Here is a 27988-nt window from a genome sequence, read left to right as displayed (position 1 = left end):
CACGTTTCCCTGCCCTTGTTCCCAGAAACAGGCTGCCCACTTTGGGCACAACTTTCCAAAAAGATTCAGCCTCAGGCAGACATCCGACGTGGAAAACTTCAACCAAAATAATTAAACGTTGGCAGTTACAAGCAACTGAACACAGGGTCTTATAATGGGAAGTGTTGTGCAACCTTAAAGATAGGTGGTTTCTCACCCCATTATCTATCCCTACAAGACAAACTACATAAACTTTACATGGCTAGAAAGAATTTCCAAGATTTCATTTTCACAGAACTATAGCATGCCCATGGTTGGGAGGGTATTTATTGTTAACCTATACAAACACAAAGCTCAATATGCACTCCCTCCTGTGTCGGGCTTTTCCTAGCATTCCTCCTTACAGGGTCCCTTGTTCCATTTGCTTCAGAGAGACTCTCAACCTTTTAAACTCCTGGTTTAGAGCTAATGAGACCCACCTAATCTGACCGCTGGGGTGAGTCAGCAGGATGGCTCTGCATCTTTAGAGCCTACAGTCCTGTCATTCCACCTATTAAGTTAGCAAATAAACATCCCAAAAACAGTGGCAATGTCTTCCTTCCCTCATGCAGCAGGATCTTCTATTCTATTGTATGCAGGTTCTTATACTGCCCTCATTGCCATAGCATCTGAGTGCCCTCCAGAAGTACTCTAAGAAACATGACTAACATCTCTAAACCTGACCCACAGTTGGGGGCCAGCATACTATTTCACTTCTCCATCCATAGTGGAAACAATCTGGGAGAGGTCACTTTTGCCAGTAATTTGAACAGGTCCTTTCAAATCATAGAGAAGTAACGTATAAGCAACAATAATCACCTCTTGATGAACATTCCATAGTCTATACCTTCCTCCCAAGAAATGCCCTAAGCAACAATCGCTGCTGTCATGAACTGAAAAGAATGGGGGTTCAGATTTTTTTTAATGAGTCGTGCAGTCTCCACTGGTACACACAGGATGTATTTAGAAAATTAATGTCCTAGATCAGTGGTACTCAGAGTGAGGCTCTCAAGCTGCAAGTGGCTGTTAACATGTCTCTTGCAGCTCTTTGCAGCACATGACGCTAAAACACTGTGTGACTGAATGTATAGCACTATGAAACAATGAATTCACACTGCTGTGGCCCTTTTGCGTAATGTTGATTGCTAATTTGGCTCCTGAACCACTGAGGTCTGGGTATCACTGTCCAAGACATTTTTAGTCAGGGGTCTACTTGGAATTGTCCTTCTCCAATCATTCCAGTCTGCATATAATCTGTATTTAATTATATACAACCCCATAATTCACTCCTAACCAATAAGTCAGCTTCAATCAGACAATCTGCAAGAAAGCCAGCATTTCAGTAACGAAGCAGAGCAGCTGTATGATTCGCATGTCACAACCCTAAAGGGATATAGCCACAAACCCCACTCATCTCCTCCCAGTTCCAGGCACCTCCTCTTCACCGTCAACTTGATTGTTAAGCCAGGGTCAGGAAACTTGAGGCGCAAACCCACATATGCAGATATGAAAAGCCCTTGAGAGAAAGAGATTTTGGAGGTTTGGTTTGACCTTTCTCAGCTGAGGCAGCCTATACTTAATGTACGCCGGCGGGAAAGAACAATGCAGGTTTATGTCAGTATTCTGTGGTAGGTAATTTCTTTCCACACGTTGGTTTAAAAAGGTCAATCTTAAAAATAGCTCCAACGCTCTAGGTCTTACAATGCTAATAATACTTTGTCCTTCTCGAGCATCTTCCATCTCAGCCCTCAAAGTGTCTTACAAACACAAAGCACGTGGCAAACACTCATGATTTAGGCCTCCCACCTACCCCCATGACAGAAGTATTATCTTCATATTACAGAAGTGGCAAGAGAGGCAAAAGAAAGGGCAGGCCCACATTTTCAAGAGAAGGCCTTTGACTTTGGTTGTCTTAATTCTGAGATGCTCAGCTTGCGATACTGGGGCTTGATTCTCAGAGCTCACAAGCATCCTTGGCTCCAACTTCAATTAATGGAATGTGTGGGTGCTCAGCACCTCAAAGTCAGGCCCAATGTGTCTCTAGCTGTCTACCCAAAACCTGAGGCACCCTAGAACATGGTGGCCAAAGTGACTTGCCCAGGGTCACATAGGAAGTCAAAGGAGAAAATCTCAGATCTCCGTAGGCCCAGCTAGGCAGACACATGGAAGGCCTTGAATTAGTTTTATACCAGAGATAAAACTACTAACTTGCTTTTCCTCAAGTTCAGTTGCCTGGGGGAAGAGGGTGGATTCTCTCCTTGTTGCCCTCCCTAGCTTACTTTCTTTAATTCAAAAAGCATGACAAAAATGCCCATGGGCTGTATCCTGCTCCCAAGGGGTCAATGGTGGATAGACAGTCATCCTTGCTACATCGGTTTTGCATTACTAACAAACAAGAAATTCATCCTACTGATGAGGATAAACTGGTTAAAATAACCCTTCTCCAAGCTTGGGTTGCTGAGGAGCTAAAGGACAGATCTTTTATTAGTACATAACATTTCTGCTCATGTGTGCTTCTCTTATGCCTGCTCTTTAGCAGTGTAAATTGCCTAGGATCACGTTTTACATATTTATGGACCATAAACTGCTAAGCAGATGGACTGTACAGACAATCTGTCTCTAGCTGTATTCTTGTAGTTTGTCTGATAGGACCCTGGTCTTTCTTCATCGAGTCAATGGGAGGTTTTGCTATTGATTTCAACAGGAGCAGGAGTGGACCCTGACAGCGATGCACCGACGAACACGGATTAAGGCAGAAGCAGGCAAACTTTTTGGCCTGAGGGCCGCATCAGGTTTCTGAAATTGTATGGAGGGCAGGTTAGGGGAGGCTGTGCCTCCCCAAAGAGCCAGGCATGGCCCAGCTCCCGCCCTCATCGACCCCCCCCCCCGCTTCTCGCCCCCTTACGGCCCCCTGGGGACTCCTTCCCCATCCAACCCCCCCCTGTTCCCTGAGGGCCTCCTGGGGATCCCTGCCCCATCCACCCCCCCCTGCTCTCAGTCCCCTGACCGCCTCCAGACCCCCCACCCAACCCCCCCTCCTTCCTGACTGCCCCCCCAGGACCCCTGCCCCATCCAACCACCCCTTCCCCCTGACCGCCCCCGGACCTCTGGCCCCTAACTGCCCCCCACCCCTAACTGCCCACCACCACTCCATCCAATCCCCTTCTCCTTCCTGACTGCCCCCCACCCGGGACCCCTGCCCAATTCAACCCCCCCTGTTCCCCGCCCTCTGACCGCCCCGACCCCTATCCATGCCTCTGACCACTCCCTGAACCCCCCTGCCCTCTATCCACCCTCTCCCCCACTCTCTGCCCCCCTACCTCACTGCCTGGAGCACCGGTGGCTGGGGGGCGGCTGCACCAGGACAGGAAGCCATGCCGCGCAGCACAGAGCACTGGGTCAGGCCAGGCTCTGCAGCTCCACAGCCCCACAGCCCAGAACATTGCGCCGTGTGGCGGCGGGGCTGCGGGGCAGGGGGAACAGCAGGAGAGGAGCTGGGGACTAGCCTCCCAGGCCAGGAGCTCAGGGGCCGAGCAGGACGGTCCCGCAGGAAGGACGGTCCCGCGGGCTGGATGTGGCCCACGGGCCATAGTTTGCCCAGGTCTGGATTAAGGCCTCGCTTTGCTCTGGTCAGCCGGGCCTCGGTGCAGTGAATTAAAATGCACAGAATAACTGCAAAACGTGAGACAGGAAAGGCCCCAGAGAAAAGGCACAGCAACATATTGTGTTGTCATTCATAGCTTACTATCAAATAATGAAAACAGAACCTAAGGCTTGAACTAGGGAGTCACCACCCCTCCTTCACACCGTGAAAAGCTGACAAGTAACACATCAGTGGCTTTCTGATTGGGAATGGCTTTGAATATTTGTCTTGTTGTCACTGGAATCCGGCATTAAAATGCAGGCCTCTGTTCCCCAAAAGTATCAATGCTTCACATGGATCAATAGATGCTGACAGTACAGAAGATAGATTTTTATTGTCTTCTTGAAAAGGGGATGAAATATTGACATTTCTACAGCAACATATATCAGTCTTTGAAGAACAATGTCCTCCATGAATAAAACATTCATTCATATATTTCATTATAGCATCCAAAGGTCAAGTAGTCATTCACTGAGAAACATGCATGAAATAGTTAGCAATTCACAGAGACTCACTACCTGCATTAGAATTACCTTTTTAAAAAGTCTTAAGCAAATTATTCTGCGCATGACAGTAAGAAAAATAAAATTCTGGACTAACAGTTTTAACAAAGTGGAAAGTTCAGTGCTATGGACCTTAAATGTTCACTGTTCTCTGACTGTAAATCACAGCATCAGGAGCACCGGAGGATCTTTCATTTCCCCATCCCCCATATCTAATATTTCCCTCCCCTGAATGCCTCCTTAAAACAATGTGAACTTTCTGGCCCCTGCCAGATATACGGAAATCTACTGTGAATATCTAATAGCATTATTCAAATGTTCTCTCTAATTCAGGGAATCGATTATTTAAAGATAAAAAAGCAGCAAAATCTAATCATACAGGTTCCTTTTTCTCAACCAAAATGTTAGGGGCCCAGGCAGCAAAGGCAAAAGAAATCTGTCACTGCACTTTAACTCTGAATTAAAAACAGGGAATTGCTTTTCTTCAGAAATACTGGACAATGTGACTGTCATGTGTCCATTGGAGGAATCTGATTATATGCAGTTTATATGCATATAAATCCGTTTATATGCAGCCAGGAATTGCAACACACCACACCTGCTCCAGACAGTACAGGTCAAGTAGCTCCTGCAATGTAGCTAGTAAAGCCAACACTCCCAAACACAATTGGCAGGTTTTATTAATCATAATAATTATTATGATTAATAATTAATAAATAATAATGGTGTGATATACGCTTGAGTAAAATTTTTATATTAGCCAGTTTTGTCCAGAATTAATACAGCAAAAATCCCGTGATTTAATACATTTTATTAAATTAAAATTTAAAAATAATTGCAATTGCCTAACTGTGCGACAAGGAAAACATCTGAATACATTTCTTTCCTTTGGATGCTCTGCTCATTTCTAACTATTCACCTAACCAGCCAGGGTACAAGCCTCAGAAATGTCACATAAATACCAAACTCCCAAAACGAATGCAGCACAATATTAAGCAGTAGGTTTTCTCAGCTCCAATCAACATCTCCACTATTGTCCAACAGACTACTGGAAAACAGAGACATTTACATCATCTGATCAGAAAAATGTAAAGGTTTGTTTTACACAGTAATTCTAACCAGTTCTTTTCAAACAAGTCCCGCTAGCATTACAGCACTCTCTTCGCTATACAAACCTTAAAAATCAATACACAATTTTATACAGCTTCTCAATTCTTTCATGGATCCCAAACCCATGAGGATGATCCAAGCAGCAGCCTGAAGAATCAGATATTGGAACCACCATAATTTAAAATACACTTGATTTAAGAAACAAACTGAAACATAAATTACAGTTGCCTGGAGTCTGCTGGAATGTGCCTGTCAAAACATGCTGCCTGTGTCACACTGAGTTGGTTAAAATAAATGTATCATTTGTCTAGGAACCTGTCTGAGCTGCAGGAACTCAAAGATCTCAATTGCCAGTGCTGGCAATGTGCATACCCGCCCCCTCCACTGCCACTCGCATCTCCTGTCACATCTCCCCAGCAGAGTAAGCCCTTCCAAGCTCTTTGTCTTGGCAGCAGGCAGTAACAGCCCCCAGAGGTTGGCTCTTTGTCTTTCTGTCTGACCTTGCCAGGTGATGGAGACCTCACTCTGATGGGGCCGCAGGCAGAGGTGACCCATGAGGTTTAGACACATCTCCCCCATGGATGGATGGCAAGAGGGGGGTGGCTTGGGGGCACAGGAGACCCAGCACTTCTTGTGCGGTCCAGCTTCACAGGGAGACTGAGGAGTAGTTACACAGAGGCAGTCTCCAGGCTCAGGGAAGGCTCGTGTTTTATACATATAACACTGGACCAATTTGAATTTAAAAATCAAGTTTGCATGGGGGGGCACTGAAAGTTATTAGCAGCCCAATGCCTTCTCTCTCCCTGCCCACAACAACCCAGAGCCCAGTTGCAGCACTAGGACATCCAGCCTGAGCCTGGCCAATAAATGTGGCTGTGCCATAATGAGACCCAAAGCTTTTCTAGCTCATCTCTGTATCCCAGATCAATTAACCCAGCCTTGCAAAATTCACTTGCCTCACTGCCAAGGCGTCATTTCTTTGACTGGCAAGTAAAAGCCTGTTATTCAATCTCATTGCAGGGGAAGGTGAATGGGTTGGTGTCTAGACTGGTAATAAATGTCAGTCAGGAAGACGCCCTTTTATCCAGAGCTCAGGGAAAGCTGCACCCCCTCCCCCCATCTCCTTTATGTCCTGGTAAAGCTGGCATCCTGCATGGCTAGATGCCGACCGTCCCCCATTCAGGAGGGGATGCAGTAAGCATGCTCAGCCACCTATTGGTCCCTTTCCCAAGGGGTGTCAGCAGAGACTCCAGGCACTGGGCACAGCTGTCACCACAGGAGTCCAAGGGAAGAGTGGGCTGTAGGGGAGGGGGAGATCCCATCACATCCCCCTATGCTCTGTGCTCTTGGAGGGAAGCTGGGAGTGGACATGAAAAGCAATCTCTTTACTTACCCAGTGGTTCTGGTGCTGATTCTGCCTCACTGGCTGCAGGGGCACTGGAGGTTCTTACAACACCAGCAGCTGGAGTGACACCAGCACCGCCTCCTCCTGCCACGCTGCTCCCGTGTTTTCTTTCTCTCCCTCTCAGTTCATCTTGCTGTCTGTTTGCATTTGTATCTACAGCCCCTGCCTGTTTGCTGAGAGAATCCAGCTAATCTCTGGACTGAATCTGCAGGCAGCTCCAACCAATCCCCACCCACGAGAGCAGCTGCTGCTAGATCAGATCAGCACCAGGGACAGCTGCCAACAAGCCTCCAAAAAGTCACAGCTACAAACTCAAGGAGAAGAGGCAGCTAGTCTGTCATTTGCACATCAGGGAGATCACCAGCAGCAGCCCCAAAAGACTCTGAAAAAGCTGAGAAATGTGGAAACTCCATGCTCCCTTATGTATTTTCCCTTTTATTCCCCCTCCCCAACCCCACAAAGGAGAAAGAACAGTCTGAGGCTCAGACAGAGCCTTACCACACAGCTCAGGCTGCAAGAGTCCATGCCTCGTGGCATTCTTCGCCCCACCTAGACTCAGTCCGTGCTAAGGGATACAAAGTCTAGCAGACAACAAACTGGTGTCTCTTCACTTAACTACTCCAATGGCTTCCAAGATCTCCTAGTTTCATGATATAATGAACCTGGCGACAAAGCAGCAAGGCACAAGACAGCTCTCCAATTCTCAGCAGGCCAGGGTCACACATTGTTAAAATGCAGGGCCCAGAACACAAGACAAGGTCTTCAAGTCTATTTATAAAGGAAGCATTTACCTGTATCCTAAAGCTTTAGAAATCTGATAACCATCAGTTGAAAGATAGGCTGCTTCTGGCAGCAAACTTTGCCAATATAATTTCATCTCTTCAAAATGTCCTGGGCCTTCTGCATTATCAACTAAAAATTAACCCTTTAAAATTAAGCTATCAATCCAATTAATGTGTGAAATATGTGCAAAATTCATTTAGCATCTGTATTGTTATTATTAATTACTGTTGTTTTGATATTTATATTGTGGTAACACATAAAGACCACAAAACTGGCTGGGCCTATTGTGCTAGGCATTCTACAGACACATAAGAAACAACAAAAAAAGAACAGGAGGACTTGTGGCACCTTAGAGACTAACAAATTTATTTAAGCATAAGCTTTCATGAGCTACAGCTCACTTCATCGGCTGCATGCAGTGGAAAATACAGTGTGGAGATTATATACACAGAGAACATGAAACAATGGGTGTTACCATACACACTGTAACAGGAGTGATCAGGTAAGGTGAGCTATTACCAGCGGGGTGGGGGGAGGAAAGCTTTTGGAGTGATAATCAAGGTGGGCCATTTCCAGCAGTTGACAAGAATGTCTGAGGAACAGCGGGGGGGGGGGGGGGGGGGGGGGGGGGAATAAACATGGGGAAATAGTTTTACTTTGTGAAATTACCCATCCACTCCCAGTCTTTATTCAAGTTTAAGTTAATTGTATCCAGTTTGCAAATTAATTCCAATTCAGCAGTCTCTCGTTGGAGTTTGTTTCTGAAGTTTTTTTGTTGAAGAATTGCCACTTGTCGGTCTGTAATCGAGTGACCAGAGAGATTGAAGTGTTCTCCAACTGGTTTTTGAACGTTATAATTCTTGACGTCTGATTTGTGTCCATTTATTCTTTTATGTAGAGACTGTCCAGTTTGGCCAATGTACATGGCAGAGGGGCATTGCTGGCACATGATGGCATATATCACATTGGTAGATGTGCAGGTGAACAAGCCTCTGATAGTGTGGCTGATGTGATTAGGCCCTATGATGGTGTCCCCTGAATAGATATGTGGACACAGCTGGCAATGGGCTTTGTTGCAAGGATAGGTTCCTGGGTTCGTGGTTCTGTTGTGTGGTTGCTGTAATTGCTTCAGGTTGGCTGTCTGTAAGCAAGGACTGGCCTGTCTGCCAAGATCTGTGAGAGTGATGGGTCGTCCTTCAGGATAGGTTGTAGATCCTTGATGATGCGTTGGAGAGGGTTTAGTTGGGGGCTGAAGGTGATGGCTAGTGGCGTTCTGTTATTTTCTTTGTTGGGCCTGTCCTGTAGTAGGTAACTTCTGGGTACTCTTCTGGCTCTGTCAATCTGTTTCTTCACTTCAGCAGATGGGTATTGTAGTTGTAAGAATGCTTGATAGAGATCTTGTAGGTGTTTTCTCTGTCTGAGGGGTTGGAGCAAATGTGGTTGTATCGTAGTGCTTGGCTGTAGACAATGGATCATGTGGTGTGGTCTGGATGAAAGCTGGAGGCATGTAGGTAGGCATAGTGGTCAGTAGGTTTCCGGTAGGGGGTAGTGTTTATGTGACCATTGCTTATTAACACTGTAGTGTCCAGGAAGTGGATCTCTTGTGTGGACTGGTCCAGGCTGAGGTTGATGGTGGGATGGAAATTGTTGAAATCCTGGTGGAATTCCTCAAGGGCTTCTTTTCCATGGGTCCAGATGATGAAGATGTCATCAATGTAGCACAAGTAGAGTAGGGGCATTCGGGGACGAGAGCTGAGGAAGCATTGTTCTAAGTCAGCCATAAAAATGTGGTCATACTGTGGGGCCATGTGGGTACCCATAGCAGTGCCGCTGATTTGAAGGTATACATTGTCCACATATGTGAAATAGTTATGGGTGAGGGCAAAGTCACAAAGTTCAGCCACCAGGTTTGCCGTGACATTAACGGGGATACTATTCCTGATGGCTTGTAGTCAATCTTTGTGTTGAATGTTAGTGTAGAGGCTTCTACATCCATAGTGGCCAGGATGGTGTTTTCAGAAAGATCACCGATGGACTGTAGTTTCCTTAGGAAGTCAGTGGTGTTTCGAAGATAGCTGGGAGTGCTGGTAGCATAAGGCCTGAGGAGGGAGTCCACACAGCCAGACAATCCTGCTGTCAGGGTGCCAATGCCTGAGATGATGGGGCGTCCAGGATTTCCAGGTTTATGGATCTTGGGTAGCAGATAGAATACCTCTGGTCGGGGTTCCAGGGGTGTGTCTGTGCAGATTTGTTCTTGTGCTTTTTCAGGGAGTTTCTTGACAAATGTTGTAGTTTCTTTTGGTAACCCTCAGTGGGATCAGAGGGTAATGGCTTGTAGAAAGTGGTGTTGGAGAGCTGCCTAGCAGTCTCTTGTTCATATTCCGACCTATTCATGATGACGACAGCACCTCCTTTGTCAGCCTTTTTGATTATGATGTCAGAGTTGTTTCTGAGGCTGTGGATGGCACTGTGTTCTGCACGGCTGAGGTTATGGGGCAAGTGATGCTGCTTTTCCACAATTTCAGCCCGTGCACATCGGTGGAAGCACTCTATGTAGGAGTCCAGTCTGTTGTTTTGAGCTTCAGGAGGAGTCCACATGGAATCCTTCTTTTTGTAGTCTTGGTAGGAGGGTCTCTATGGGTTAATATGTTGTTCAGAGGTGTGTTGGAAATATTCCTTGAGTCAGAGATGTCGAAAATAGGATTCTAGGTCACCACAGAACTGTATCATGTCCGTGGGGGTGGAGGGGCAGAAGGAGAGGCCCTGAGATAGGACAGATTCTTCTGCTGGGCTAAGAGTATAGCTGGATAGATTAACAATATTGCTGGGTGGGTTAAAGGAACCACTGTTGTGGACACTTCCTGTCCCAAATTCCAGAAGAAAAGACTTAACAGGTGAACAATACAAACAAGGAGGTTGGGAGATGGGGGGAAGGAGAGAAAAGGTGACAAATCTAACAGTATGTGTTCCCCATATAAAATCTAGTCGCCTTATGGGTGCTGACAATGCGATACGGATTAACCAAACTATCAGAAAGAAAATATGTCCATCTGAAAAATGGCACCTCATCTTCCCCTTCAGTTTAAAAGTACACCCTATCGTCCTGAGCTTATTGAGCACCATCTACTGCGCATACGCAGGCCTGGCAAAGCTGTAACAGAACACAACAGTGCAGGGTCATGGGGGTGCCACCATTCTAGGTGTATGTCACCTCTCCATAGGAAACTGAAAAGATTCACTTCTGTTTAAGCTATAAAAAGGAGGCAGGGCACTAGACTGGGAGTCCAGAGGTCTGTGTTCTCTTCCCAACTCTACCATTAACTAGCTGGGCCACCTTGGACAGGGTCACTTAACCACTCTGTGCTTTCAGCTTCCTGCCCCTCAAGTGAAGATAGCAATATTTTCCCACCTTTGCAGAACACTCGGAAATCTACCATTGAAAAGCTCTCTACTACTGTTGGCAGAGCAGGTACCCATACCGACAGCTACTGTTGCCTAACGTTTTCCACTGTAAGACTTCATTTTCAGTTGCTTATAACATTGCCAAACTTTAACCACTTGGTCTGAAATTTTCCATGTGAGTGTCTGCTTCAGGCTGTGTGTTTTATTTGGTGGTGGTGGGTGCGTTTTTGTTTTTATTTTGTGTTGATTTATTCTTTTTTCAAAAGTTTCATCTAAAATGGTTCAGCAGTTTCCAAGAACAAAGGAAGAAGTATTGTTTTGCCCATATTAAAAAAATTCTTATAAGTGTTTCACTGAGGAGCTTTAGTGCCTCCCTGTTTTGGAGCACAGATGTCAGTGTGTCATGGATGTGCCTTTTGTGGTCCCCATTAAAATATGCCTAAATTTGGCCAACTTATGAATCTCTGCGAATCTCAGTTTGCACATGCTCAGTAGAGATTTCAGAGTCGGGCAGCTAAATGATTTGAACATTCCATCTGTACTGGGCATACTCCGGCCCAAAGCTGCATACAAATGTGGGGGCTAAACTGACGTTGCATGGGCAAGCTTAATTGTGACATTTCCTAATTTCTGAGTGCTTGACTTTGCATCCTTAGAGGTCATTAGCATAGTTTTGTAAAGGTTTTTCTGTGTGGGTAACTGTTAGCTAGTCAAAGTGCTAAAGACCCAAAAGGTAACCGAAAAGGTGAGTCACATATTCATAAAAGCAAAGAAGTTCAGATTCAAAGATACCATAGCTCTGATCATTCCTAATGCACTAATCTTACTGCTTATATTGTCCTTATCAGAATAGCTCGCTAAGTGATGCTCTAAATGAAGACATTTAAGAAAACATTTTTACATGATTTCATAATATGAAATATGAGTTGCAGAATTTAAAAATAAAAAAATATGCCTGATTATGAACATTTTGTGGCAACACTTTTACTCCAAAGCCCCGCATGCACGAACATACTGGCTCACCAAAATGCATAGCAACACAGACAATGGCACTGTGCGTGTGTTTTCATCTTCATTGCACAGTTTGTTCACATGGAGAAGACTCTTACCTCATGAACTTTCAGATTGCTAGGCTCTGCCAAATGAACACAGCCATCTGTTAGCACAGGGCCTTATTTCTTGGATGGCACAACTCAGAGTTAGTAAAAGTTAAACACGCTCAGAGCTTTCTGTTTCCCTCATGATACCAGCAGTTTTCAGTCTCTGCTACCAGCAACAATAGCTGACATTATCTACCCATCTAGACATTTTAGGGATTCCCATTGACTTCAATGCCCTTATGCCCTACCCATCACTGAGGTGCTTTTTGTCTAACGGATCCCAGAGCACTCTCTAAACTAAGGCCCTCACCTGCAAACCGCTCCTCATGGGCAGAGCCAGTGTAAGATCAGATTGTGCCCAGAACACTGACCTCTCACCTAGCAGAGAGTTGATGTTTTCCCCTTTATTCTGGATGCCCCAAGACTCCAGGAGAGGCTGCTCCGCGAGGCAGGAATCTCCAGTTTAGGTTTTGCACGTGCCCTCAACAGAGCAATGGCATCCATGCCCTACTCCCTCACTCCTCCATGGATCAGTCATGCACCTAGCAGGACTCATCTGTGCAAGATTGGGGCTGTACTGTGCATGTGATGGAGTCACAGGGTGGCTGGCCCTTGTATATGAAGCAGAACCTGCTCTCCTGTGCCAGAACAGGTGCTCCCCTTTGGCCAATTAAGAGGGTAAAACAGCACGAGACTGTAAAGGATCAGGCAGAATCTGAGTGGGGCGAGACCTGGAGAAAGGCAGGCAGGAAAAATCAGGACACTGGGACAGGTCTCTGGGGAAAGCTGCCGAGAGCAGCAGGCTCTTTGCAGTCCTTTCCAGGAAAGCAGGAGAAATTATCTGGAAGCCAGAGGAGAGTCTAGCTGGCTCATCTTCCTGAGCCAATGCCAAAGGGCCGAGGCAGCGGTGCGCAAACTTTTCCAGTCACGCCCCCCTTACAATTAACAGAATCTGTCCACATCTTCCCCCACTGCTGCACAGCCAGGGCTACCTCAGCCACGGAGCTGGGGATGGAGGTGGAGCTGGGCTGGGGGTGGAGTGGGCCTGGGGGCAGTTCTGGCCTGGAGGCAGAGCAGGACTGGGAGCCGAAAGGAGTTGGGGATGGAGCTGGTTTGGGGGCGGGGCAGCGCTGGAAGCATGGCACTACCTCCCTGCCCTCTGTAGGAACTGGCCCACGCGCCACCATGTGCCCTCAAACATTCTGCCATGCTCCTCTCAGGGGGCATGCCCCACAGTTTGGGAACTATTTGGCTGAGGGCTAGGAAGCCTGTGGAAGTGCAAGTCAGCTGTCCCTTCTGAACCAGAGAGGGGAGAAGGCTGAGAGCAGCAGAGGGGGATGAGATGAGACAGGCCACAGTTGCGCTGGAGAGCCGGGGCATGCTGAGGGAGGCCGGGGCCGCGCTGGAGAGCTGGGGTGCGCTGAGGGAGGCCGGGGCCGCGCTGAGGGAGGCCGGGGCATGGTCAGGGAAGCTGAGGCGTGGGGAGGGAAGCCAACAATCTACTTAATGTACAGTCTGGACTATGGTTGTGGGACTTAGTGTTGAAACTTGTTCTCTTATGGTTTACTTGCATGGATCTTTTATAATAAATGAACCTCTGTCATAACCATACAGCTAAGGGTAGCCTAGAATTCCTCCTAACCCCTTACAGGTAAAGAAACTCAAATAACCTGGTTGGCACCTAACCAAAAGGACCAATGGGGAAAGAAGATACTTTCAAATGGTGGGAGGGAAGGCTTTGTGTGTGCTCTTTGTTTTGTGTGTTCTCTTGGGAAGCAGAGAAGCACCAGGTCAAAAAACTCCTCCTCCTATAAACCATCCTAGAGTGAGTCTCAATATTGCAAAAAGAGTAAGTAAATAAGGCAGGGCGCATTAAATTACCTTGTTTTCAGCTTGTAAGTTTTCCCTGTGCTAAGCGGGAGGTTTATCCCTGTTTTTTGTAACTTTAAAGTTTTGCCTAAAGGGAAATCCTCTGTGTTTTGAATCTGATTAGCCTGTAAAGTTACCTTCCATCCTGATTTTACAGAGGTGCTTCTTTTACTTTTTTTCCTTTATAATAAAGTTTTGTTTTTTAAGAATCTGGTTTACCTATTTGGTTGGTATATTATTCTCAAGCCTTCCGAGGAAGGGGGTGTAGGGCTTGGGGGATATTTTGGGGGAACAGGAATTCCAAGTGGTCCTTTCCCTAATTTTTTGTCTAAATCACTTGGTGGTGGCAGTTTACCATCCAAAGACAAAGAATTAGGGAAGTTTTTAAACTAAGATGGTAAAAATAAGCTTAGGGGGCTTTCATGCAGGTCCCCACATCTGTACCCTAGAGTTCAGAGTGGGAGGGAACCCTAACAACCCCACATGGACTATATTTGTACTTGGGAAGACTTTAAGGAGGGAAACTGAGGCAAACTTGCCTGTTGTGCCAGAGACTGCCATGGGAGGGCACTCCAGGTAGGGCTGCCCTGTGACAGATGGTTTTGGCCAGAAAGAAAACAGGTGCTGCTTATGGTACATTTAAGCATATGAGTGCACTCATCTGAGGAGCATTTTCACAGGAATCCAGAGTTTGGCTCGATACAGTATGTGGGGTAACCATCCACCACTGAAATGCAGCCAGCTCTTGGGTGGAACACGGTTGCCAGCTGAGACTGCACAGCAACACTACATAGCCTCATAAGATGGGAAGGAAGAAGAATAGTCTATCTAATTAAAACTGGACTTAGGGTGATATTTACCGCTATGCAGTGAACCAACGCAAGGCTTATTATGCACCGTTTAAGCCCATTTAAGCCTTAAATAGTGTCGCTTCTAGGGAACAGTGGGGGTGAGGATGGAATGCGGGGGAGCTGGAAGCAAATTATAGCAATGCAGGAAACCAAAACAGTGCAGAGAAAACAAAAAGGGAGTCAAAATCTCCCTTCAGTCCTTTTAAGTCTCCCGCTCCAGCCTCCGGCTGGAACATGGCAGTTCTGGAGCAAATACAGCATAGCAATGACTGGAGACCTTGTGTGGATTCCCCAGGAATTCATTAACAATGTTCCTGCTGCAGTTCCACGGTGTGGCTTCACTGCCAAACCTGGCATATCTGTGTTTCCTCCATCCCTATCAGCAACTGCCTTTTGATCAAGGGATAATGAAGCATCACTGAGACTAAGCCGCCTGGAGAAAACCACTATAGTTAGCATCTTTTAATAGGAGCATTAGCTTTCAGGGCACAATGCGAAGCACATTCCTGTGCTTTCTCTTTCATTTGTATATTTTCCTCTCACATTTTTACATAATTAACGTGCTTTAACTTTGTAAATGTGCTGCTAGGTGCCAGGTGCTATAGAAATCAATAAAATAAACACATCATCACAGAGCATAAACCTTCAGCCCGGGCGAACATGGCAATTCTATCTGTTCTAAACCCAGAGCTTCTCGGCAGACCTGCTCTGTAATGGGATCATTGCACGTCTAGGTGCTTTCTAGTAATGACAGTACAACAGACTTCAAAATCCAGCGTGAATTGTTATTGCTTTAAAATGACTATAAAACATTGATTTGGGCCCTATTTTGTTTCTTTATGTGTATAAGGAAGGCCTGAAAGGTGGGTCATGTTTATTCATCTGTGGCCTGAATCAACAACTCTCAACCTCCAAATTTATCCAGAAAAGAAGATGGAGCTATCAGGGACCTGTGTTAAGAACGAAGTCAGAGAATCTGCTTGAGCAGGCACGCCATGGGGCAGCTGGAGGAACATGCAAAAGTGGCCCACCGAAAGAACCCCTCCATCAAATGTTACTTCAGAGATGGAAAACTTATGGGACTTAACAACAGAGAGGATATGCAAAGAGTGGCCCAGGACAGCCCGGGAGAGCAGGGCCTTGTCCACACGCTGAGCGATGTTTGACAGCGCGAGAAGGATTCCAATAGCCTGGTCTATGCATCAGTTTGTAGTTAGAGTGTTAGACACCCCCACCCCCGCCTATGGATGCCATTATATCCATATACAGGTATTTATAGCAGAATAGCTTCTTTCTGTATGGGAATAAGATATCCCAGAATAAGCCATCTTTATACTCGGATAACTGCATCAATACTAGGGGCTGTACTGGTATAAGGATATGGTAAAAAAAATCACCTCCTAACTGACACAGTTACTGGTGGTACAAATACTATGTGTAGAACAGGCCTAAGTAAAAATCCCTTCCCCTCTGACTGCTCCAGGTTCTCTGTTTCACTCTGTTGGCTCTTGAGACCATTCACGATTGATCATCTTGTGATCAGTGTCATCATTTCACTAGCTCTCCAATCAAAGACCTTCAAGTGAGGCAAGACCGGAAATTCTAATGGCAAAAATAACTGGGGGGGGGGGGGGGAAACACTTTAATTTGAAAAAAAACTCAACAGGCCTTTATCCATCACAAAGCAGCATAAAAGGGCACAAACCCATTTTGTTCCTCTGTATACCATCTTTCATTAATGTATTTTAATTACTTCCAGAATGTTACTACTCTGCAGTTTCTGTGGCAGACTAGAGAAAATTGCAACAAGATTTCTTTTGGCTTGCAAGCTATGGTAACTTCTACAATCCAACATGACCATGTAAAAATGACACACACATACTGTACAACTGCGCCCTGTGTGCAGCGGCCTAGGATCAGCTGACTAGAGAGAAAAGAAGTTTTTGGTACCTTTTACTCCTGTTAACATTATGCAGTTTCCACACAGCTGTGGGAGAGGGAGCTGGATTCAATTCTGGCTCATACAAATCACAAACAGGGCCAGGTTATCCCTTCAGCTACAGCTGTGTAACCCCGCAAAGAGAAATAAGGAAGATTTTGAACGCAATGGTTTGGACTGGTCTAACTAACTAATCTTATACTGCTGGTGATGTGCAGTCCAGGGATGTGCAGTCATGTTAGCTCGACTCACTAACATGATGTTGAACATGCAGGGCTGGCAGCCAGAAAAACAAACTGGGCCAGATTCTGACCTCACACCTGTTTTACTCCAATGAAACTCAAGTCAAGTTACTCTTGATTTACATTAGTATAGCCTAGATCAGAATCAGGCCCAGTGAGTTCTTGTGAAATGGGGTCACAGAGATCACATGAAGCTCCATGATACCGTCTTTACTGAGCCAATTTTCAGAGCAGCACTGTACTTTCAGAGGCCCTGGATGAAAAGGAACATAGTGCAATCATCAGAGATGCTTAGATGGAAGTTCCCAATTTAAAAGAGTTATTGGACAGCTAAACTCTAGCCTTGTGGAACAAACCATGTCATTGTGATAGATGAAGGAAGACAATGGATGTTAATTTCAGTGGTTCTGCCCTTCTAACGACAAGCTCCCTTACTAGATCTGGAGGAGGAGCACAACATTCCTAGCCATGGCCCGGTCACCATTCCCTTGCGATTGCCAGCTGATGCCTGCAACAACAAGGAACTAAAATGAACCAGGGGACCGAATGCAGCGTTGGCAGCCCTTCCACAGGGAGCAGATCATTGCAACAGACCAGATGCATCCAGCCAAGGAAGTTTTGTACTCCTGCTCTAAAGTCTTTGGATATTTCAAGCTGGGCAGTGTGAATCTGCTGGCATTCTTCATGTGCAGCCTGAGCATTTCTACTATTGAAACAACAGGGACAGAACAAGTTAAGGGCCTCTAATTGTCAGCGTCTTTTCATTTTTGGGTTCCCATCTTGAATCCTGCAGCTCCCACTGACTTCAGTAGAAGTGCACATTCAAAAATCTGGAGTACTGTCTCCCAGTTCTGGTCTCCCATGTTTAAGAAAGATGTATTCAAACTGGAACGGGTGCAGAGGAATGAAAAACCTACCACATGAAAGGAGACTCCAGCTTGGCTTGTTTAGCCTAACCAAACAAAGGTGGGGGAAGATATGATTATTCTCTATAAATACATCAGAGGGATAAATACCATGGAGGGAGGGGAATTATTTAAGTTAAGCATCAATTGACACAAGAACACATGGATATAAACTGGCCATCAACAAGTTTAGGCTTGAAATTAGGTGAAGGTTTCTAACCATCAGAGGAGTGAAGTTCTGGAACAGCCTTTCCAGGGGAGCAGTGGGGGGGCAAAAAACCTAACTGGCTTCAAGACTGAGCTTGATAAGTTTATGGAGGGGATGATATGATGAGGATGCCTACAGTGGGTTATGACCCATCTGCAACTGCCAGTAGCAAAAATGCCCTATGACCAGAGATGGGACACTAGATGGGGAGGGCTCTGAGTTACTACAGAGAATTCTCTCCCAGGTGTCTAGCTGGTAGGTCTTGCCCCCATGCTCACGGTCTAACTGGTCACCATATTTGGGGTCAAGAAGAAATTTTTTCCCAGGCCAGCTTGGCAGAGACCGGGGGGGGAGGGGCTGAGGTTGCCTCTCTCTGCAGCATGGGGGAGGGCTCACTTGCTGGTTTAAACTGGAGTAAATGTTGGATTCGCTGTAACTTGAAGTTTTTAAACCACGATGTGGGGACTTCAGTAACTCAGCCAGCACTCATAGGCCTATTACAGGAGTGGGTGGGTGAGGTTCTGTGGCCTGCAATATGCATGAGGTCAGACTAGATGATCATGATGGTCCCTTCTGGCTTTAAAGTCTGTGAGATGTCTCATGTCAGGCACCCAAAAATGCAGGCCACCAAATTTGGTGACAACTTTGAAAACGCCAGATATAGAGCCTACGACTTACTGAAGTTTTGAGTCTCTAATTTACCCTGTGAGGCGTGAAGCTTTCAGCAGTGACATCTCCTGTGTAAGTCAATGAGGCATCCTGGTGGGTGTTCTGCTAGGAGAAAATCTAGTCCCCTCCTGAGCAAATGCAGACACCCCCTTGTAGTCAGACAAACAAGTATGGTTTTGCTGTGCAAGAGGATGGGTGGGCAGAGGCAGGGCATGGCGGAGCAAGTGAGGGCAGCTCCTCCTGTCCTGCCCATCCAATGGTGAGCCGCATAAAGGGCTCCACATAAAATATGTTAGTCCTTGGGCTGACATAACTTCTGTGGAGATGCTCAGCAAATGCTCCAAGATTCATTCCTCCACATATATATTTCCCCAGCAACCAATCTGCTCCTTGGACCAAAAGCTGTGATCTGGATTTGCCCCTAAGAGACGTGGCTGCTTGTAATCCTGACTTGAAAGGAATCATGTTCTGCTTATTCGTTATGACAGACCATGTTTCCTTTAATAAAATGAAATAGACTACATAGATCTACTCAGAAAAGCGTAAATGAGCCCACACTCCACAGTTCTTGAGCTTTTCCCCCTAAAACATACACAGTAATTAACAAATGTGTAGAATATATTTCTAATCACTTACTGTATGTGCATTGGTCTAACTTTAATCTTAAAGCGCTAGAGCAGAGGTGTGCAAACTATGGCCCGTGGGACCGTCCTGCCAGGCCCTTGAGCTCCCCTGCTGACCCCCCTCCCCTGCAGCCTCAGCTCACCATGCCGCTAGCACTCTGGGCGGTGGGGCGGCAAGCTCCTGCTGGACAGTGCGGCAGTGTGGCTGGCTCCGGCTGAGCTGAGCGGCTGCTAGACATGCTGCTCTGAGCAGAATGGTAAGGGGGCAAGGAGCAGGGGGGTTGGATAAGGGGCAGAGGATCTGGGGGGGGGGGAGCGGTCAAGGGGAGGAACAGGGGAGGTTGGATAGGCATGGGAGTCCTGGGAGGGTGGGGGTGTGGATAGGGGTCAGGGGAGTCAGGGGACTGGGAGCGGGGTGGATGGGGGTAGGGTCCCGGGGGGGGGGGCATTTAGGGGCGGGGGTCCCAGGAGGGGGCAAGGAGCAGGGGGGGTTGGATGGGTCAGGCGTTCTGAGGGGGGCAGTCTTGGGGCAGGAAGTGGGAGGGGGCGGGGGGCCAGGCTGTTTGGGGAGGCACAGCCTCCCCTACCCAGCCCTCCATAAAATTTCAGAAGCCCAATGTGGCCCTCAGGCCAGAAAGTTTGCCCACCACTGTGCTAGAGAAAAGCTTTGACCTGAATGATTTATACAGGCACAATCACTAATTCAAACCCTTTCAGCAATATTGTGAGTGCCTTAGTTTGGAATTAAACAGTAGCATTAAACATCTTTGTGTAATAATGTAAATGGCAAGTAAAAAAATTGAACTTCAATCTTCAGTGGTAACATCTGTTGAGCAAATAATACTGAAGGTCGAAATTGATGAGATTTGAAATATTTGCAGTTGAAGGTTAAAGCCCAGAGTCTTCAGTCTCAGACACGGCATGCAAGATTCATTTCTCTCAGATTCAAGCCATGCCAGCCCAGTGTTTGCTTGGGGGGGATAGGGGTGCGGGACCTAGTATCAAATTATTTCCCGCATGCATCTTGTAACAGCCACCTTCAGGTACTGTATTGCTCAAGTTTTTTATTTCTGGGATAATCACAATGCAAATGACACAGGCTCTGGCTTTCTCCCAAGGGCAGCAGAACTTACCGTTCTGCTGCTGGACTACAATGTGTAACATGCACAGAAATACAGGCCTCCAAGGCGACCAGTTGTTCACTCCACGGGTGCACAGGAAGTGGGGAGAGGCACAAGAGGACTCTCTCCTGCCATCTTGCACCCTGATCAGAAGCTGGGCAAAACTGCAGAGCTTGTACGAGCTGCATTGACTTCTGCTAGTACCCATGGGGATGCAAGACACCCATAAGGGGTAAAGAGGTGGAGGGTCCATGCCCCTCCCTCAGCTGTGTTGCTAGCCAAAGATGCAGTGGAAAATATGTAGCACTTGCAGTAAATTACAGGCTGAGGATCTGGTTGCCCAACTTGATCTGTCATCCCCTTGGGCACCTGAGATCAAAATCTGACCTCTGGCCAGCTGCAAGCTGAAGGGGTTCAGACACGATCAGACAACCACAAAACCCAGAGACAGGAAACGTCATCAGTGTCACACATCAGCCAATCTCTGCAACCAGTGTAGCACTGCTCAACCCGCAGTACATGGCCAACTCTAGCAGTGAAGATCCCAAGTGACGGGGCTGCCCCCTCGTCCCTTAGGGGATCATTCCAAAGTTTAATGGATCTCAGTGTCAGGAAAGCTCTCGGATATTCAGAAGAGAATATCTGCTGCAAGGGGCACTGATCTGTACCTGACTCTGCTAATTACAGTGCGCTGTGCTTCAGGTTAGGGCCTGCCTCTATATACTGTATTGGTAAGAAGTAGAATAGACAGTGAATGTGCCTCACAGAGTTAGGGTCAGCAAAGCTCCTACAGCACAGGCAGAAAGGGAGGAAGAGACCCAGAGCTGAGAAACAGAGCAGAGCTGCCATTTAAAGGAGGGAGAGCTGAAAGTAGCCAATGACAGAGAAGAGAGAGGAATGAAGGGGAGGCAAAGGGGAGCCCAGAGGAGTGTTAATCAGTCTGTGGCAAAAGGGGAGGTTTTAAGGTGAAATCTGGAGTGAGAAATGGTTCAGGGAGGCAGAACACAAGTAAAAACGCAACCCCCTAATTCTTCGAAGTCCTGGAAATGGGACAGAAGGGCACATGCAGGGTCATTCAGATTCAGAGCCACCACACGCAGGGCTAGAGGCAACGTGTCCACTTTGACTACTGGTTCCTTATTGTTAGGAAGTAATCGATTTGTAGAAAACCTGCTCCATCCTTCCTGAGTAATATTCAGACCACAAAAATGCCTGCAATGGGCCATCTAGCCCAGTATCCTGTCTTCTGACAGTAAACAATGCCAGATGCTTCAGAGGGAATCAAACAGGGCAGTTATCGAGTGATCCATCCCCTGTTGTCCAGTCCCAGCTTCTGGCAGTCAGTGGTTTAGGGACACCAAGAGCACGGGGCTGCATCCCTGACCAGCTTGGCTAATAGCCATGGATGGATCTACCCTCCAGGAACTTATCTAATTTTTTTGAACCCAGTTATTGGCTTTCACAACATCCCCTGGCAAAGAGTTCCACAGGTGGACTGTGCGTTGTATGAAGGTGAACATCCTTATGTTTGATTTAAACCTGCTGCCTATTAATGTCAATGGGTGACCCCTGGTTCTTGTGTTGTGTGAAGAGGTAAATAGCTCTTCCCTGCTCTCGTTCCCCACACACCAGCCATGAGCTTATCGACCTCAATCCTCTCCCCCCTCAGGCGTCCCTTTTCCAAGCTGAACAGTCCCCTCTTTTTAATCTCTCCTCAGACGGACGCCATTCCGTCCCCTTAATCATGTGTGTTGCCCTGCTCTGCACCTTTTCCCATTCTGATTGGTCTTTTCTGAGATGGGGCGACCAGATCTGCACACAGTATTCAAGGTGTGGGCATGCCATGGGTTTATATAGTGGCATTATGATATTTTATATTTCATTTTCTATCCCTTTCCTAATGGCTCCTCACACTGGTCGCTTGTTTGATGGCTGCTGCACATTGAGCAGATGTTTTCAGAGTGACCTACAGAGCTTTGCCCAAGCAGCCAGTCAGCACATCTAGCCAGGCACTCATTCTCTTTGCAGGCTCAAGCAGACAGACAGTATTTTCCTGTTCCCTCTGCTTCTCATCTTACACTCCATGACCTTCTCTAGCTGATAATAAGCTACTAGCCCTTTGCTTGAGAAACCACTACCTGCAATTACCAGCAGTCGGTATGCTTCCCATCTTCCTGGAGAAGAATCCTGATCAAAAGCCTGTTACTCCGGTCACTGGCAGACACCACTGTCTGGCTGGCAACTGAGAGCTCTGCATCCTGTTGGAAACCTTACTAGCTATACCAGGAGAATGCCAAGCCTCCAGCTCAGCTCCCTGCAGGAGGAAGATAAACCTACCCCAGTGCTCTGGACATCTCAGTCCCACAAACAGTCTGCTTAGAGATTCTTCCTGCTGATTTGTGTCCCTTCATCTCTCAGAAGTGAATGCCAGCTCCCCTGCCATCCAGCCCTTTTCTTCTCAGCTTCAGCACCGTCTCTTCTACTTCTGCCTGCGTCAGGGGCCTCTTTCTGTAGCCTTTTGATTCTCCCTCATGTCAGCAACCAGGCTCATTAACGATACCCACTGTGCCACGTCTGTCAGCCCCCCCATAGCTAATGCCATTGCTTCTCTCCACCAGACGCAGCTTCTCTCCACCAGAGGCTCCTCTGTCAACAACGTACCCTCCCATCAGTACACAGCAGGCAAATCATAAATCAGATTTTTATCTTCCTGTTGCTCCCTCTCCCCCGTCTTGTTTTCCCACAAGGACATGTCTTGTTTTCCCTCAAGGACACGTCTCCCTTTGGTTGTAAATGAGCATTTAAATGTTTTGTGTGAATGGGCTGTTGCTAAAGAGAGATTAGATTTGCCAAGACCTATCAAAGCCATATTTTTACCTTGCAAAACTACACATGCAGTAATTGTCGGTCAAAAGCCACCAGTTATTAGTCTCAATTAACATTGTCCCTGGCAATATAGTTGCATTACACTACAGCTGTATCTGATTTTATATTGAAAAAGGCAGAAGTCAAGAGCCTGTTCCATCAAACCAGACTACATCCAAACCCTAGCATAGCACCCTCCATTCCATTTATGTCTTTACCTCTGCCCTACAGAATCAAACTGCAACACTGACTGCATGGCAAAGGAGGGAGGAGGTGACCCACAGTTGCCTCCCAAGGGCTGTTTGCTCTTTGCTGGCCTATGTGGATTGTGTCAGTGGGTCTCAGTGCAGTTCCCAGAGATGAGGTATCTATCACAGGTGGTCTGGCTCTTTAAGGAGAATTGGGCTCAGCCCCACCTGTGCCTAGTTATCCAGGTCTGAGCTTGCGTTGGGGATTGGGTCAGAACAGACATCAAAATGACAGCCTGAGGGTGGGGGTTCCCATAAGGATGAGCCGGCCCAATACAGAGTGGGAGATCAGTCAGCGACTGATGACCTCTGAGTACATCCCTCTCCCTGCTGGTTATGCTCCCTTCCCACCGGGGCGCCGTCATCTGAGAGTGGTGCTGTTGAGGAACTTTGAGAACTCTGCTGGATGAGAGAGGACAGTAAATGTGGTGGAAGGAATAAATCTGAACGTTGCCCCTTGGCTCTCCCTCTTTTTATGCTTGAACACTGAACGTGGTGCTGAACATGAGCTGGCTCCTGCAGGTACATGAAATCAGAAACCAAAATACTGCAAAACCAACCTAAACCTAACTAAAAAGTAAAGAGGTTTCATGGCAGCATAGCAGATTCCTATCCCCAAGCAGAGGGACAGGAATGGGGATGCGTTTAACAACTGGATATTCTTAGATCACAATGGAAAAACTATGGACTTGCAACAGAGCTAGATAAAAAGCTGTAAAAGGCAAAAGTCTGTCTTATGCTCCAACAGCTTCTGGATATGTCAGCAACTGACCCTGAAGAAAAGTAGGAACGGACCTTTTCACCACAAACCATATAGATGACCTCATTACTGTAGACTACTGTTCAGACCTCTGGGAACTAACTGAGCTGTCAGACAGCACCACAGTGATCATCTTAAGCTATGTCTACACTGCCAAGTTTTTTCACCAAAAGTTATATCACTTTTATTAAAGCACTTTAATTAAACTGCTATTGCATGTACACACTAGCTCCTTGTGTCGGCAGAGCACATCCACACTAGCAGTTCTTCCATCGACACAGAGAGCAGTGCACTATGGGTAGCTATCCCACTGTGCAACTGGCTACAGGGTGCTTTGGGAAGGGTTTTCAATGCCTCATGGGGCAGGTAAAGCGTCAAATGATGCAGGTTTCTCAATCCTATCATTCCATGGGTATCCTACTAGATTGCCAGCTGCTTTTCAATGGGAGTGTTGGGGGGGGGGGGGAGAGTGTGTGACAGGAAGCGTGTGTGTATGGAGGGGAGGGGGAGAGGCAGACCGAGGAAGTACCTCTTGCAGAGGAAGTACTTCCAGAGTCCCAGTGTGGCTTCAGACCATCATGAGGCACAACTAGCATGATTTTCGCAGCCAGGCAGATCCAGGAAAAATTTCAACACCACCACCAGGAGCCGTATATGGCCTTTATCGATCTGACCAAAGCCTTGGACTCCGTCAGCTGTGAGGCTTTGTGGAAAATCATGTCAAGCTTGGCTGCCCAAGCAAATTTATCACCATTGTAAGACTCCTCCATGACCAGATCACTGCCTCCATCTTGTGCCGTGACTCTACCTTTATCATCCGAATTGGCAGAGAACAAGGCTGTGTACTGGCACCTACCCTTTTCTCTATTTTCTTAGTAGCTATGAAAACATTAACTCAAGACCATCTACCACAGGGCATTAGCATCCAATATCACATTAACAGCAATCTCTTCGACCTTTCTCATCTCCGTGCCAGAACTAAAGTAATATTGGCAACAATAACTCAAATCCAGTACGCAGATGATTGAGCTGTAGTTGCACACTCAAAGGAGGATCTACAAACAGCCCTTAACTGCTTCTCTGAAGCTTACAAAAGCCTAGGGCTAATTCTGAACATTGGGAAAACAAAAATTCTCCACCAGCCAGTCCCCGGTCAATCATCAGACCCACCAAAGAAGATCTACATTGACAAAGAAGAACTGGAAAATGTAGAATACTTTGCCTATCTTGGCAGCCATCTCTCACAGAGAGCAGACAGACATCGAGATTCAGCACAGAATTCGCTGTGCCAGCCTTGCCTTTGGCAGACTGTCTCGCCGGGTGTTCAACAATCACATCATCAGAACACACACTGGACTTTTAGTTTACAAAGCGGGGATAATCCCAACTCTCCACTACGGCTGTGAGACTTGGGTGACCTACAGAAAACACCTGAAAAACCTGGAGCACCAGCACCAGCACTTTCTTCGGAAGATCCTCAACATAAAGTGGGAGGATCATCGCACTGTCAGTGTCCTCACAGATGCCATCTTCAGCGTTGAGGCCCTGATTATCCAGCACCAGTGTGCACATGCCTGAACGTGCATCCGATGAAGTGAGCTGTAGCTCACGAAAGCTTATGCTCAAATAAATTTGTTAGTCTCTAAGGTGCCACAAGTTCTCCTTTTCTTTTTGCGAATACAGACTAACACGGCTGCTACACATGCCTGATGTACACTTACCAAAACAACTGCTGTATGCCCAACTCACCAAAGGAGAAAGGAAATGAGAAGGCCAAAATAAACGCTTTAAAGACACCCTCAAGATAAACATCAAGAGATGTGGCATTGACACCACACACTGGGAGACATCAGCCCAGGATCGGGATAACCGGCAAAGACTTGTAGGAGAAGGAACGTCCACTTTTGAGGAAAATCGCCTTGCTCTGGTCTCAGAAAAACACCAGAAAAGAAAGGACAGACAACGGTCTCGCGCAACCCTGTCTTCCACCACCACCTGCAACATCTGCCAACGAGCCTGTGGCTCAAAGATCAGACTCCTCAGTCACCAAAGGACCCATGAAAAATAAAACCTGTGAAAGAGATCATCCTCGACCTTGTAGGATCACCAGAGATGATGATGGGGGGGGGAAGTGTGTGACAGGGAACATTAATTGCACAAAACCGAACACCCTTGCCCCACTCTTCCGAGGTCCGTCCCTGCCCCGCACCTTTTCCAAACATCCTGCCCCACCCCCACTCACTCCATCCCCTCATCCTCACTCACTTTCACTGGGCTGGGGCAGGGGGTTGGAGTGCAGGAGAGGGTGAAGGCTTTGACTGGGGGAGTGAACTCTGGGATGGAGGTAGGGATGAGGGGTTTGGAGTGCAGGAGGGGGCTCCAGGCTGGGGCAGAGGAGTTTGGAATGCAGGAAGGGGCTGAGGCAGAGGGTTGGAGTGCAGGAGGGGGTGCAGGGTGTGGGCTCCGGGAGGGAGTTTGGCTGTGGGAGGGGGCTCAGATCTGGGATAGGAGGTTGAGGTGCAGGAGCGGGTAAGAGGGTGCAGGCTCCAGGATGGGGGCTCAGGGCTTGGGCAGTGGGCTGAGGTGCAGGATGTGGGCTCTGGGAGGGAGCTGGGGCCAGGGGTTGGGGTTCAGGAGAGGGTTTGGGAGGGGGCTCAGGGCTGGGGGTTGGGGTGCAGGAGAGGTTCGGAATGTGGGCTCCGGCCAGGTGCCACTTACCTCAGGCGGCTCCTGGGCAGTAGTGCAGTGGGGCTAAGGCAGGCTCCCTACCCGCCTGCCCTGGCTCCACGCTGCTCCCGAAAGCGTCTGGCATGTCCAGCCCCTAGGTGGAGGCACAGCCAGGCTGCTCTGTGCAGTGCGTGCTGTGTGCGCCCACAGGTGCCACCCCCGCAGCTCCCATTGGCTGCGGTTCTTGGCCAATGAGAGCAGCGGAGCTGGTTCACAGAGCGAGGCCAATGCGTGGAGCCTCCCTGGTCCCTGTATCTAGAGGCCGCAGGGACGTGTTGCCGCTTCAGGGAGCCTGCTTTAGCCCTGCCGCGCTGCCGCCCAGACTTTCAACGGCCCGCTTGGCAGTGCTGACCGGAGCCGCCAGGGCCCCCTTCTGACCGAGCGTTCCGGTCGAAAACTGGACGCCTGCAACCCTAGTGGGGGCCCGTGAGAGTAAGTGTGTCCGTGCTGTCTCTTAAGTTCAGACAGCCGCCGGAAGCAACCTGTCCTGAGACAGGGGGAGGGGGAAACCCCGACATCAGCCCCCGCCTCCCTACCTGGCTCTGCACAACACAGTCTCTCTCTCTCTCTTTCTCTCTCTCTCACACACACACACACACACACACACACACCCAGGAGTATTCCACATTCATGATTTGCTCTTTGTTTCCCGGAACAGAGCAGAGCAAAGCAGTGCAGCAGGCCAGTTGTCAGAACGGAGCTTTGAAAGGGGAGGGACAGATGCCTGCAGGGCTGCTGAGTTCAAAACATCCGGGGCCACCTCTGGAGGCCAATTACTGCGAGAAAAGCAAGCAAGGTGTTTACACTGGCACTTTGGCGATAAAACCTTTGCGCAAAAAGCCTCATCGCTCTCGTCCAGGTGGTTTTATCACAGTGCTGCAACTGAGGAGTTTCGTCACGAACGCAGCTTCACAGTACGTGCACCTCTGCTGTTTCATCCACAAAAGCTGCCTTGGCAGTGTAGACCAGGCCTAGACAAATCAAGGAAGCATTTCAG

At 47.6% G+C, this 27988-nt stretch overlaps 1 protein-coding gene across 7 annotated transcripts in view; it reads right to left on the bottom strand.

Moving 5' to 3' along the window:
• The window catches only part of OSBP2 (oxysterol binding protein 2), a 345452-nt gene that overhangs the window by 216459 nt on the left and 101005 nt on the right, over positions 1-27988 (bottom strand). The window contains exon 1 of one of the 7 annotated variants that reach the window (XM_043497823.1): positions 6668-6848. The exons of the other annotated variants lie outside the window; for them this stretch is intronic. The gene's annotated coding sequence lies outside the window, so the exon portion shown is untranslated. Of the gene's footprint in view, positions 1-6667; positions 6849-27988 lie in introns of those variants that run through there. 7 annotated transcript variants of the gene reach the window in all.

The sequence above is a fragment of the Dermochelys coriacea genome, chromosome 15, assembly GCF_009764565.3.
Source record: "Dermochelys coriacea isolate rDerCor1 chromosome 15, rDerCor1.pri.v4, whole genome shotgun sequence".
NCBI lineage: Eukaryota > Metazoa > Chordata > Testudines > Dermochelyidae > Dermochelys > Dermochelys coriacea.
Note: the sequence above shows the minus strand (reverse complement) of the source record. Positions and strands in the feature narration are given on the sequence as shown.